The 11,909-nt window shown below is 33.4% G+C and overlaps 2 pseudogenes; one reads left to right on the forward strand and one right to left on the reverse strand.

Moving 5' to 3' along the window:
- Window positions 1-3,385: 3,385 nt before the first annotated feature.
- LOC141492219 (T-cell surface glycoprotein CD1e, membrane-associated-like) lies at window positions 3,386-10,919 on the reverse strand (annotated as a pseudogene).
- On the forward strand, window positions 5,977-6,071 carry LOC141492373 (U6 spliceosomal RNA; annotated as a pseudogene).
- Window positions 10,920-11,909: the final 990 nt, after the last annotated feature.

Genomic DNA, 11,909 nt, shown 5'->3' on the forward strand with positions numbered 1-11,909 from the left:
AAGAAAGATGAGGACAGAGAAAGCTCATTATGTTTGACAACAAATTGATAATATGGAGAGAGAGAGAGAGCAGTTTCAGCTAAATGAGGGGGTCATATGCCAGACTGCAGAGCATTTAGAAGAGAATGAAAGAGGAGGAATTTAGAGGTACCAAATGGTATATGGTCTCTTAAGGATGGTTTCTCAATTCACTAAAAAAAAAAAGAGGACATACAGAACAATAGCTAGGAAAAAATGTTAGGAACAAGTCAAAATTTTGTTTTGTTTTGATTTTTAGATGGAGGAAGTACAGGAATGTTTTTAGGTAACTGGGAAGGAATCTGTAAATACAAAAAAGATTGAAGATTAGAAAGAGAATGGAGAAAATTTGGTCTTGGGGGCAATCTGATAAGGAATATGGGAAGGGAAGGAATCAAAAGTAGATACTGGAGTATTTGCTTTAGCAAGGAGAAAAACAATCTTCCTGTGAGAGATAGGTATGAAGAAGTATAAGGGGGAGGGGTGAAGATTTTTTGGTGAGGTAAGATGAGTAGGATTAGTAGGAGGGGAGAAGAATGATCTCTTTTTCTTTTTGAAAATCTGTAAGGTGAAGTTTTCATCTGAGAGGGAGGCAGATGAATATTGAAGGAACCTTAAAGATAGATAAGAATGTTTAGAATAGCCAGAATGGTGAGTGAGATAGGAAATTTTTAAGGGTGGTACAAAAAGTTCTGCTACACATGAACTGAGTGAAGGTAGTAATTCAAGGTTAAGATTTGGCAAGGTACAACTAAATGATAGGACAATCAGGCAAGGGATTCAAATATAGAAAAGAGTAAAAATGAACTGATTAAGAGTCAAGACAGGGAATAAAGGAAAGTACAGGTATAATGAACTTATAGAGGAAATAGAATATTGAGTTTAGAGAATAGCCTAGAACATAGAATGCATTTCAAGGTATAAAATTAAATGTTTGAAAATGTAGGTGGGAACAAGATTGTGGAGGGCTTTAAATGCCAATCTGAAAAGTTTGGATTCCCTAGAGATAATAGAAAGTTACTATAGATGTTAATGTAAGAGAATACTATAGTCAGACATATCTTAGAAATATCAATTTGCTAGCTATGTAAAAGATGAGTTGGAGAAGAAAAGAGACTAGAATGAGCAACATCAAAAGGTAATCTATTATAACATTTCAGGCATCAGGTGATAGACTAAAGTAGGTAGTAGCTGTGTGGGTGGAAAGGAAATGCATATGAATGATACTATGAACATAGCTGATAGTATATGTTAAAAAAAAAAAAAGGCAGAGTAGAGGGTGATTGTCAAGTCCAGTGCAAATTAAAGAACATGGTTTTTGTTGTCAACATTGTTGTATGATTTTCAAGACCAGCTCTTGACCAGATTGAAGAAGGTACATAAAGGAAATAAAACTAAGTTGGGGTTTCATAAAGCATGAAGTGGAATTCAATTAAGAGATAAGTGACTCAATAGCAAAGTGTATCAAATACAGAGTTGGGATTTTGAAAGGAAGTGTGTCCAGGAAGGGATAATAGGAAAAAGTGAATAGGGAGGGAATGGAATGTCTGGAGATCATGGTAAAGGTAACGGAAAGGTTAAAGAGGAGCTAAGGGAGACATAAAAAAGAAAGTAATTTATGACTAATGAGAAGAATTACCTAGTTCAAATTCACAGGGGTACTAGTTATATGGTTGGTGAAAATAGATGAGATAATGGCTATGCCTGTGGATAGCAGAGATAGAATAAAGATATCTATATATATCTATATCTATCTATATATATATAAAGTTATATACATTGAGGATATTGATGAATGTTAGCTTTGGGGGGGGGGCATTGGAGGCAGGGACTAGGAAACATCAATTCCTCTTTTGAAGTTCCTAACCAAGATCACGGTTCTTAACCAAAAATAAAATGGATTGGAGCAGAAGACTATGGACCTGTTGGAATTCAGATTACTTGATGCCAACAGATGATTAGAACAAGGTTATGGATTAGGCAACACAAAGTGATTTATTGAAACTTAAAAAAGAAGAAGTTGATGAAAAGACAAAGGACCAACCCAGAATTTTCAGGGAAGTGCAAGAAGTTGGTCCGCTCTTCCATTTAGGCTAATATAACACAAATCTGGAAGAAAGTATTGGAGAGAGTATCCAGGAATTTGGCATCTAAAAAGGGATTCAGATTTAGTACTGGACAAGGGATAGTGTTTGGAGAAAATCTATGTTTGCTCCTCTATATTATGGCTGTATTCTTTGCTGTTTTTTCGACTGTGGCTCCTACTTGAAAGTTTATTATAGAAATAAATGAAATATTACTTTTATGATATCCAAACATAACTCTAAATGCGTGAGAGACTACAGGTAACATTTTTTTCATAGTGTTGAAGATGAGCAAAATGAAGAGGACAATTGAATTTTGCAATGCTGTAGTTTTTAAATATATTTATATATATTTTGATGAAAATTTCCCATTTACATATAAAAAATTTAGCATTCATTTTTAACAATAAAGTATTTTTAGAGTATATGCATTGTTTCTTTAGACAATAGTATTGCACACTAAATAGAATGCAGTATAGAATAAATATAACTTCTATATTCACTGACAAACCCCCCAAAATCATGTAATTCACTTTTTTTGTGAAATTCATTTTCTTATAGTGAACCAAAGTCACAATATCTCCAAGATAGATATACCTGTATTTCAATGGGAATACTGTTTTTATTTCTACCAAGTAACTGTCAAATAATCATTTAAAGATCTCTAGTGCAAGAAAACTCATGACTTCATGAGTCTTTTGGATAGCTTATTATAAGCAAGTTTCTCTTAATCTGCTTTTCTACAACTTTGACTAGTGCCTTCATTCAGATTTCTAGGGTAAAGCAGCACATTTCTAATTCTTCTTCCACTTGACCAACCTTCAAAAAACTTGAAAACAGCAATATGTTCCTCTCTAATGCTTAAAAGTCTTCTCTTCACTACACTGCATCTCTTTTCTATGATATCTCCTTCTGGTTAACCCCTTTTGGGATTCAAGTTCTTCAAAGGTTGTAAGGACCCTGTTTTGTTCTTGTATATATTTATATGTCTAGTATAGCACCAGGAAGATAAAATGTGTAAAGAAGATAATAATTAACCAGTTAACAGCCCCCCGCCCCACAATGGAGTTCACAGTCAAAATTAAAGTCAAGGATATTGAAGGAAGGAGAAGCAATTTTCATGTCTTTGGGAGCTCATGCATCACATATATTGGTCTGGAGAAAGAGACAAGTCAAAAAGGCAAAATATTCCAGACTATTATGACCCCTGGGTTAAACAGGGCTGAATTTCTGGGATTTCAAGGCTCTGACTCCAATGAGATAAAGATAGTGGAAGAAGAATGTTATAGAATGTTTTCATATGACCTGTGCTGATTTTTCCATCAGATGATTCTGAATATTAATAGAACCTGAGCTTCCCAGAGCTAAGAGCCAGGTAGAGCTTTTGGCCCAGTATTGGATGAGGTTCTTGCCACCAAGACTACTTTGTTCTACTCTGTAAGCTAGATGGACTGTTTTTCCAGCTTCTTCGATGAGAGTAATTTGCAGACACCCTGTCCTATCTGAATTTGCCAAGAAGTCATTTATTTGAATTTCTGATTGCTCCTGTCCATTCTTTATCCATGTCACCTGCACTGGCTTTGGACAGATTGCTAAGACATAACCCTGTAACTTCAACTACTCTGGAGCAGGGATGGGAGTACTTGATGCCCAGACCTCTGGTTTACTTGCCTTTCAATGTCTCTCCATTTTGTTTCTAGAAGGTCATCAAGAAACAGAAGAAGGGTGTGATTGAGTAAGGTCTACAACATGACCCAGGTACCCGTTCCTGATTAAGAATGCTAGAGATTGGGGCAGCTAGGTGGAGTAGTGGATAAAGCACCAGCCCTGGAGTCAGGAGTACCTGGGTTCAAATCCAATCTCAGACACTTAATAATTACCTAGCTGTGTGGCCTTGGGCAAGCCACTTAACCCTGTTAGCCTTGCAAAAAACTAAAAAAAGAATGCTAGAGATACTAAATCACTATTTATTAGAGAAATGCAAATTAAAACATCTCTGATGTACCACTGCACATCTCTCAGATTGACCAATATGACCAGAAAGAACGATGATCAATGTTGGAAGGGATGTGGAAAATTTGGGACACTAATGCATTATTGCTGGAGCTGTGAACTCATCTAACCTTTCTGGAGAGCAATTTGGAATTATGTCCAAAGAACAACAAAAATGTGCAATACCACTATTGGGTTTATATCCTGAAGAGATTATGAAAAAGAGTAAAAACATTACTTGTACAAAAATATTCATAGCAAAGAACTGGAAATTATGTGAATGTCCTTCAATTGGGTAATGGCTTAATAAACTGTGGTATATGTATGTCATGGAACACTATTCTATTATAAACTAGGAGGGATGGGAATTCAGGGAAGCCTGGAGGGATTTTCATGAACTGATGCTGAATGAGATGAACAGAAGCAGAAAAACAGCAACTTGGGAGTGATGATCAATCTTGATGGACTTGCTCATTCCATCAGTGCAACAATCCAAGACAATTTGGGGCGTCTGCAATGGAGAATAGCATCTGTATCCAGTGAAAGAATTGTGGAGTTGAACAAAGACCAAAGACTATTACCTTCAATTTAGGGGAAAAAACCCATTATCTTATAATGTCATTTTGCTATCTCTTAGACATTTGTTTTTCTTCCTTAAGGATATGATTTCTCTCTCATCACATTCAACTTAGATCAATGTATACCATGGAAACAATATAAAAACTAATAGACTGCCTTCTGTGGGGGTGGGGAGAGGGAAGCAAGAATAGGTAAAAAATTGTAAAAACTAAAAATTAATAAAATCTTTCTTTAAAAAGAATGCTAGGGATATTCTGTGATCTATTTTCAACTCCTGGAGCAGGTTTCCATGAATCTCCTTGAAAGTTCATGAAGTCTGTTCCTGAAATGTCACCTAAAAGAATACCACAGGGGATCTTTGAGAAATACTTGCTTTTATCTGCATCAGAAAGGAGTGATCCTGCTTGAAGACCTTAGCAAAGTCTTGTATATCCCATGTAAAACTGGACAGGAAGGTCTTTATGATTCTCTGCAGCCATTTCCTTTGCTCTGAAATGATCCTGGGTCCAGGCTCACAGGAAACAACCTGCAGATCCCACATGTGGGTCTCCACATCCCCTAGTCCATCTGAACTCAGGTTCTGAGTTCAACTCTTATTGAAGAAATAAGAGATAAACTGGTATTGCATGGTGACAGGTTCCTGGGAAACAATCTCTGACTCAGGAAGGTAAGAAAAGGCATAGATTTTAATTTACAGGTTGTTTGAAAATTTACAAGTTACTACAGAAAATTCACAGATGACTACATGGGTTCTTTGTAGAATCAACAGGAGATTGAGCTTCTTAAAGGACAGGTTGATTAACCAAAACTGAGATTAAAGAAGCTAAAATGCTTAAAACGGAAAGAAAAGAAGTTTAGATCAAAAGAGATCCAGCTACATGGAGCTGGTGTCATATTGGTAGATATAAGCTTGGAAATAGGTAGTGAAGTTAAAAGAAAAAAAGACAAAAGAAAAAATTTTAGATCATCATAGTTACAGTCATATGGAGGTGGGGCCATAATGTTCCAGCAGCATAAGCCATACCATGTGGGTCTAGTTTAGAGAGAGAAAAGATGAGAAGAGGATAGCCCAGTCAGAGCCCAGCTAGGAGACAAAGAGGAAAAAAAAAACAAAAAGCATTCATTTTTTAAATTGTGAATTTTAGATTTTCAGCAATTTAATATTGATTATAAACATGAAGTTATAAAATATATCATCATATTAATCATATTTCAAAAGAAAACAAACCAAAAAACTCCAAGAAAAACAAGGAAAGGTTAAAAAACATGTTTGAATCTGCACTCAGAATTCATCAATTTCTGCTTGCTTTGGCAGCACATATACTAAAATTGAAGTGATACAGAGAAGATAATCATGGCCCCTGCACAAGGATGACCTGCAGAACTTATCAGTTCTCTCTCTGGAGGTGGATAGCATTTTTCATCATGTGTCTTTTGGAATTGTCTTGGATAATTGTTTGGATCAAAATAACTAAGTCTTTCAACAATTGATCATCCTTACAATATTGTTACTGTGTATATTGCTCTCTTGTTTCTGCTCACTTCACTTTGCTTGAGTTCATGTAAATCTTTCAAGGTTTTTCTGAAACCATCCTACTCATTATTTCTCATATCACAATAAAATTTCATCATGCACTACATAATATACAGGACACAATCATATACCACAATCAGTTCAGCCATTTCTTAATCGAAGGGCAGCCCCTTGATTTCCAATATTTTGCCACCACAAAAAGAATTGCTGTAAATATTTTTAGACAAATAGGTCATTTTCCATTTTCATTTATTTCTTTTTGATACAGACCTAAGGGTAGCATTACTGGTTCAAAGTATATCCACAGTTCAATTTCCCTTTGGGCATGGTAAACAAATTGTTATCTTGAATGGTTGGATCATTTCACAACTCCACCAACAGTGATTGGTATCTCAATTTTTCCACATCCCCTCCAACAATTACCATTCTCTTTTTCTGTCATTTTAGCCAACCTGATAAGTATAAAGTTGTTCCTTAGAATTATTTTATTTTGTATTTCTTTAATAAGTATTAATTTAGAGCATTTTATGACTATTGTTAGTTAGCTTTGATTCTTCTGCCTGTTCATTATTCTTTAACTATTCGTCAACTGGAAAATGACTCTTGTTTTTTAAAAATTTGGCTCTGTTCTCTCTCTCTCTCTCTCTCTCTCTCTCTCTCTCTCTCTCTATATATATATATATATATATATATATATATATATATATATATTTGAAAGATGAGCCTTTATCAGAGAAACTTGTTGAAAAATTTCCTCCCCCCCAATTTTCTATTTACCTTCTAATTTTTACTACATTAGTTTTTACAATGAAAAGCCTGGATCTTTGCATTTATTAAACAACATATTACTTTGATCATTTACTGTTGTATATTTTGTGCCTAATAAATGCCATTGATCCACTACTCTATTTGTTAGTGCCAGATTGTTTGAATGATTACCATTTTGTAAATCTGCTACCACTAGGTTACCTTCCTTTACATTTTTTGATTCCCTTGAATCAATTTTTTGTTCTTCCAAATGAATGTTATATTTTCTAGCTCTACAAAATAATTCTATGGTAGTTTGATTGTATAGCAATGAGTAAGTAAATTAGCTTAGACAGTGTCATTTTACTATATTGACTCAGCATAACCATGAGCAATTAATATTTCTCCAATCTATTTAGCTCTGCTTTTATTTGTGGAAAAAGTGTTTCATAATTGCATTCTTATCATCCCTGGGTTTGTCTTGGCATATAGACTACCAAAAACTTTATATTATCTATTGTTATTTTAAATGGAATTTCTTTATCTTTCTTGTCTGATTTTCTTACCTTCTTATACACAGAAATGCTGAAAATTTATTTGATTTAATTGTATATGTTCAAATTTTGCAAAAGCTTTTAATTATTTTAACAAATTTTTAGTTGATTCTTTCAGATTCTCTGGGTACAGGCATACCTCAAAGATATTGTGGGTTTGATTCCAGACTACTTCAATAAAACAATTATCACAATAAAGCAAGTCACACAAATTTTTGGTTTCCCAGAGCATATAAAAGTTATGTTTATATTATGGTTTATTAGATTTCCAACAATATTATTTACATATTTTAATATGTACATACTTTAAAATACTTTGTTAAAGTGTTCTAACTATTTATCTGAGCTTTCCACTTATCTTAATCTTTTATTGATGGAGAGTCTTGTTTCAGTATTGATGGCTGCTAATGGATGGAGCATGGTGGTTGCTGAAGACTGGGATGGCTATGGCAATTTCTTAAGACAACAATGCATTAATTAAATCTTTTACAAAATATTTCTCTGTATCCTGTGATGCTGTTTGATAGCATTTTACCCACAGTATAATTTTCAAAATTGGAGTCAATTCTCTCAAACACTGATATTGCCTTATCAGCTATATAATGCTGTAACTCATGGATAGGAAGGCCCAAGAAGAGGGAGAAAGAAAAGTGAATGGCAGGTTAATGAAGCAGCCAGAACATGTATGACAATTTTTTAAAAGATTTTACTTTGAGTTTAAATTTTTTCCCCTAATTTTACTCTGTTCCTCCACCCCCCACAGAAGGCAATTTGACGGTCTTTACATTGTTTCCATGGTATACATTGATCCAAACTGAATGTGATGAGAGAGAAATCATATCCTTAAGGAAGAAACATAAAGTATAAGAGATAGCAAGATCAGACAATAAGATATTGTTTTTTTTTCTAAATTAAAGTTAATAGTCCCTGTTCTTTGTTCAAACTCCACAGTTCTTTCTCAGGATACAGATGGTATTCTCCATTGCAGACAGCCCCAAATTGTCCCTGATTGTCACACTGATGGAATGAGCGAGTCCATCAAGTTTGATCATCACCCCCATGTTGCTATTAGGGTCTACAGTGTTTTTCTGGTTCTGCTCATCTCACTCAGCATCAGCTCATGCAAATCCCTCCAGGCTTCCCTTAATTCCCATCCCTCCTGGTTTCTAAAGAACAATAGTGTTCCATGACATCATGTATGACAATTTTTGATTAAACTATCCCGAATGGGTATGGTTCATGGTGCTCCAAAACAATTACAACAGTAATATCAAGAAAATCACACATCACACACATCACCATAATAGATATAGTTTTAACAAAAAAGTTTAAAATTTCAAGAATTACCAAAATGTAGCATTGAAACATGATATGAACACTTGCTTTTAGGAAAACAGCACTGATAGTTTTGTTTCACATTGTCACAAACCCTATTTGTAAAAACAAAAATAAGATAAAATTAAAGGCCTCCAATATCTGTGAAGCACAATAACGCCAAGTACAATAAAATAAGTTATGTCTATATACCATGATCTCGCCTGTAAAGAGTGATGACTTTTTTGTTGTCTATTTTTATTCATTCAATTTCTTTTAACTCACATTTCTAGTATAATATTGAATAATAGCAATAATAATGGGTAACCTTGTTTCATCCCTGATCTTATTGGGGTGGCTTAAAGTTTATCCTCATTACAAATAATGTCTGCTCTTGGTTTTAGATAGATACTACTATCATTTTAGGAATGGCTCTATTATTTTTCTGTTTTATGTTGTTTTTATTAAGAATGGTCATTGTATTTTGTCAAAGATTTTTTTCTGCATATATGGTTATAATGATATAATTTTTGTTGTTTTTTTTCCTTGATATGATCAATTATGTTGATAATTTTCTTAATAGTGAATGAGGTCAGCATTCCTAGTATAAAATCCACCTGGTCATAGCATGTGATCTTTGACATATATTGCTGTAATTTCCTTTTTTCACTTTGAAGGATTATACTCAGTTTTGCTTAATAGGTTGTTCTTATTTGTAATTTCAGTCTTTTTGCCTTCCAAAATATCATATTCTAAGAATTCCTCTTCCTCACATTTTAGCTGATAAAATTCTATGGATTTGCCTATGGCAGGAATGGTTTTTTTATGACTGTTTGAAGGATTTTCTTTTTGGTTTGGAAACTTTGGAATTTGACTATAATATTCCTGGTAATTTTTATTTGGGAATCTCTTTCAGGGGATGATTAATAGATTCTTTTCATTTCAGTTTTGTAATTTGCTTCTAGAATATCAAGACAATTTTCCTTGATAATTTCTTGAAATATGATACATAGACTTCTTCCTTGATCATGGCTTTCAGGATGCCCAATAATCCTCAAATTATTTCTTCTTAGTCAATTTTCCTGGGCATATATTTGTTTGCTTTTTTCCCAATTTCACCTTTTCTTCTATTTTTCATTCTTTTGCCTTGTTCTTTTATGTCTCATAAAATCAGAAACTTCCTCTTCACAATTTTAATTTTTAAGTAATGTTTATCTTCAGTGAAATTTTTCCCTTTTTATGTATTTTGCTGATTCTGTCTTTAAGATATTATTTTTCAGTATTTTTGTGTCTCTTTTACCAAGTTATTAATTGTATTTTCATAATTTTTTGATTCTAATTTCTTTACCAAAATTTTCTTCTACTACCCTCATTTGATTTTGAAAATCATTTTTAATTCTTCCAGAAATTACTGTTGAACTGTTGTCAAATTTACTTTATTTTTTCTTTGATGATTTTCTTAGAGTTTGTTTAACTTTATTGCCTTCTTCTGAATTTATGTCTTCAATTTCCCACCATAGTAGCTTTTGTTTTTGCTTTTGTCATTTGCTCATTTTTCTACCTTCTTTCTTGATTTTTTAAATTTTTGTTTAAATTGTACTCTGTTCTCAGTGTGTAGAGAGGAGGAGGGGAACTGTCTCAAGAGTCAGGTTTTTTTCACATTGATGTTCCTGGAGCTAGTTCTGGAGGTTTGGAAGTTTTTGGTGTTTTCAAGGAGTTTGATTTCAGGTCATTGTTCTCCCTGTCTGCATTTTTATTCTTATTGAGGAAGAGTTCTTGATTCTTTGGGATTGCAAAGGATACTGCTGCACCAGACCCTGACTCTCTTGGGAACAAAAGGGAAAATATTTCTCATCGGCACTGATCCCTTGTGACCAAAAATGATAATTTTCATTCCATGGCTGAAAGTGCTCCTTTCTTCCCTTAAAGTGTGACCTAGATTTGCATATTATTGATGGAATTGCAAAATAGTGTTTGTTCCTATATCCAATAGTAGATAAAGGGGTCCTCATAACCTCTTTCTAATCATTTTCTAGGTCCCCTTACTGACTCTGTCTTGAGAGCTCCTGAAGATGCTGCAGTTTCTGTCTCCTTCATCTAGTCTCACTATTGATGTTTCATCCAAATGGACTCTGGATCTGCCTCCAGCTTCATGTCAGAGGTGTTGCTGACCACCTAAGCTTTCTACAACTAGGAAAATGACTCACTGTGACCTTTAGTGGTTCTGCCAATAAATTTGATTTGAGACATAATTTTAAAGTTTTTTGGAAAGGAATCTTGAGTGAGTTCACCTTAGTACTTTCTTTACCACTTTGACTCTTCCCCACACCCCAAAATATTCCAGTACCATATTATTCAATGATTAGTTAACTATTATTTGTTGAACACTTATTTGTAACAAAAACTGCAAGGAAAAATCATAGAAATAGTCAATAGCTATCTCAAAGAATTATAATTTCTAATATGTAGCTAAAATACCCTTAGAAGTAAAACATTTTCTAAAAAAACACATATTAAGAGTATAGAAAAAACCAAATGAACTAAATATGCAATTAGAATGAGAATGCAAAGTAGAATATAATTAATGTTAGAACCCTCCCCCCCCCCAAATGAATAAAAAAGAACATCTTGAAAACCAGAGGAGAAATAGATGAATTGGAAATTTAAAAGCAAAACTATATTACTGATTAATAATAGAAGAGGAAAATAAATGAACAAAAAATGCTCAAAGGGAAATCACAACAGAAGAAATAAGAATTATTCAACTCTATACTAAAAAGTTTTGTGCCAAAATACACAAAAGAAATTAAATATTATTTCTAAACATATAAAAATAGAGATCTTTATTTGACAAGAATTTCTAGGAAATTTGGAAAATGACAAAAATTAGGTGTAGAGCAATATCTTATATCATGGAACAATAAAATTAACATTTATTCATGATCTGACTATTTAGGCTCATGCCATAATAAAATTAGAAGAGAAATAGTTATAGGTGGGAGTAAATTCAAAAATAATTAAGTGATTACAAAAAATGAAATTAGTTCTATTACAATAAATTTAAAATCTTTCCCTAAACAAAATAAA

This window comes from Macrotis lagotis, chromosome 6, assembly GCF_037893015.1.
Source record: "Macrotis lagotis isolate mMagLag1 chromosome 6, bilby.v1.9.chrom.fasta, whole genome shotgun sequence".
Classification (NCBI taxonomy): domain Eukaryota; kingdom Metazoa; phylum Chordata; class Mammalia; order Peramelemorphia; family Peramelidae; genus Macrotis; species Macrotis lagotis.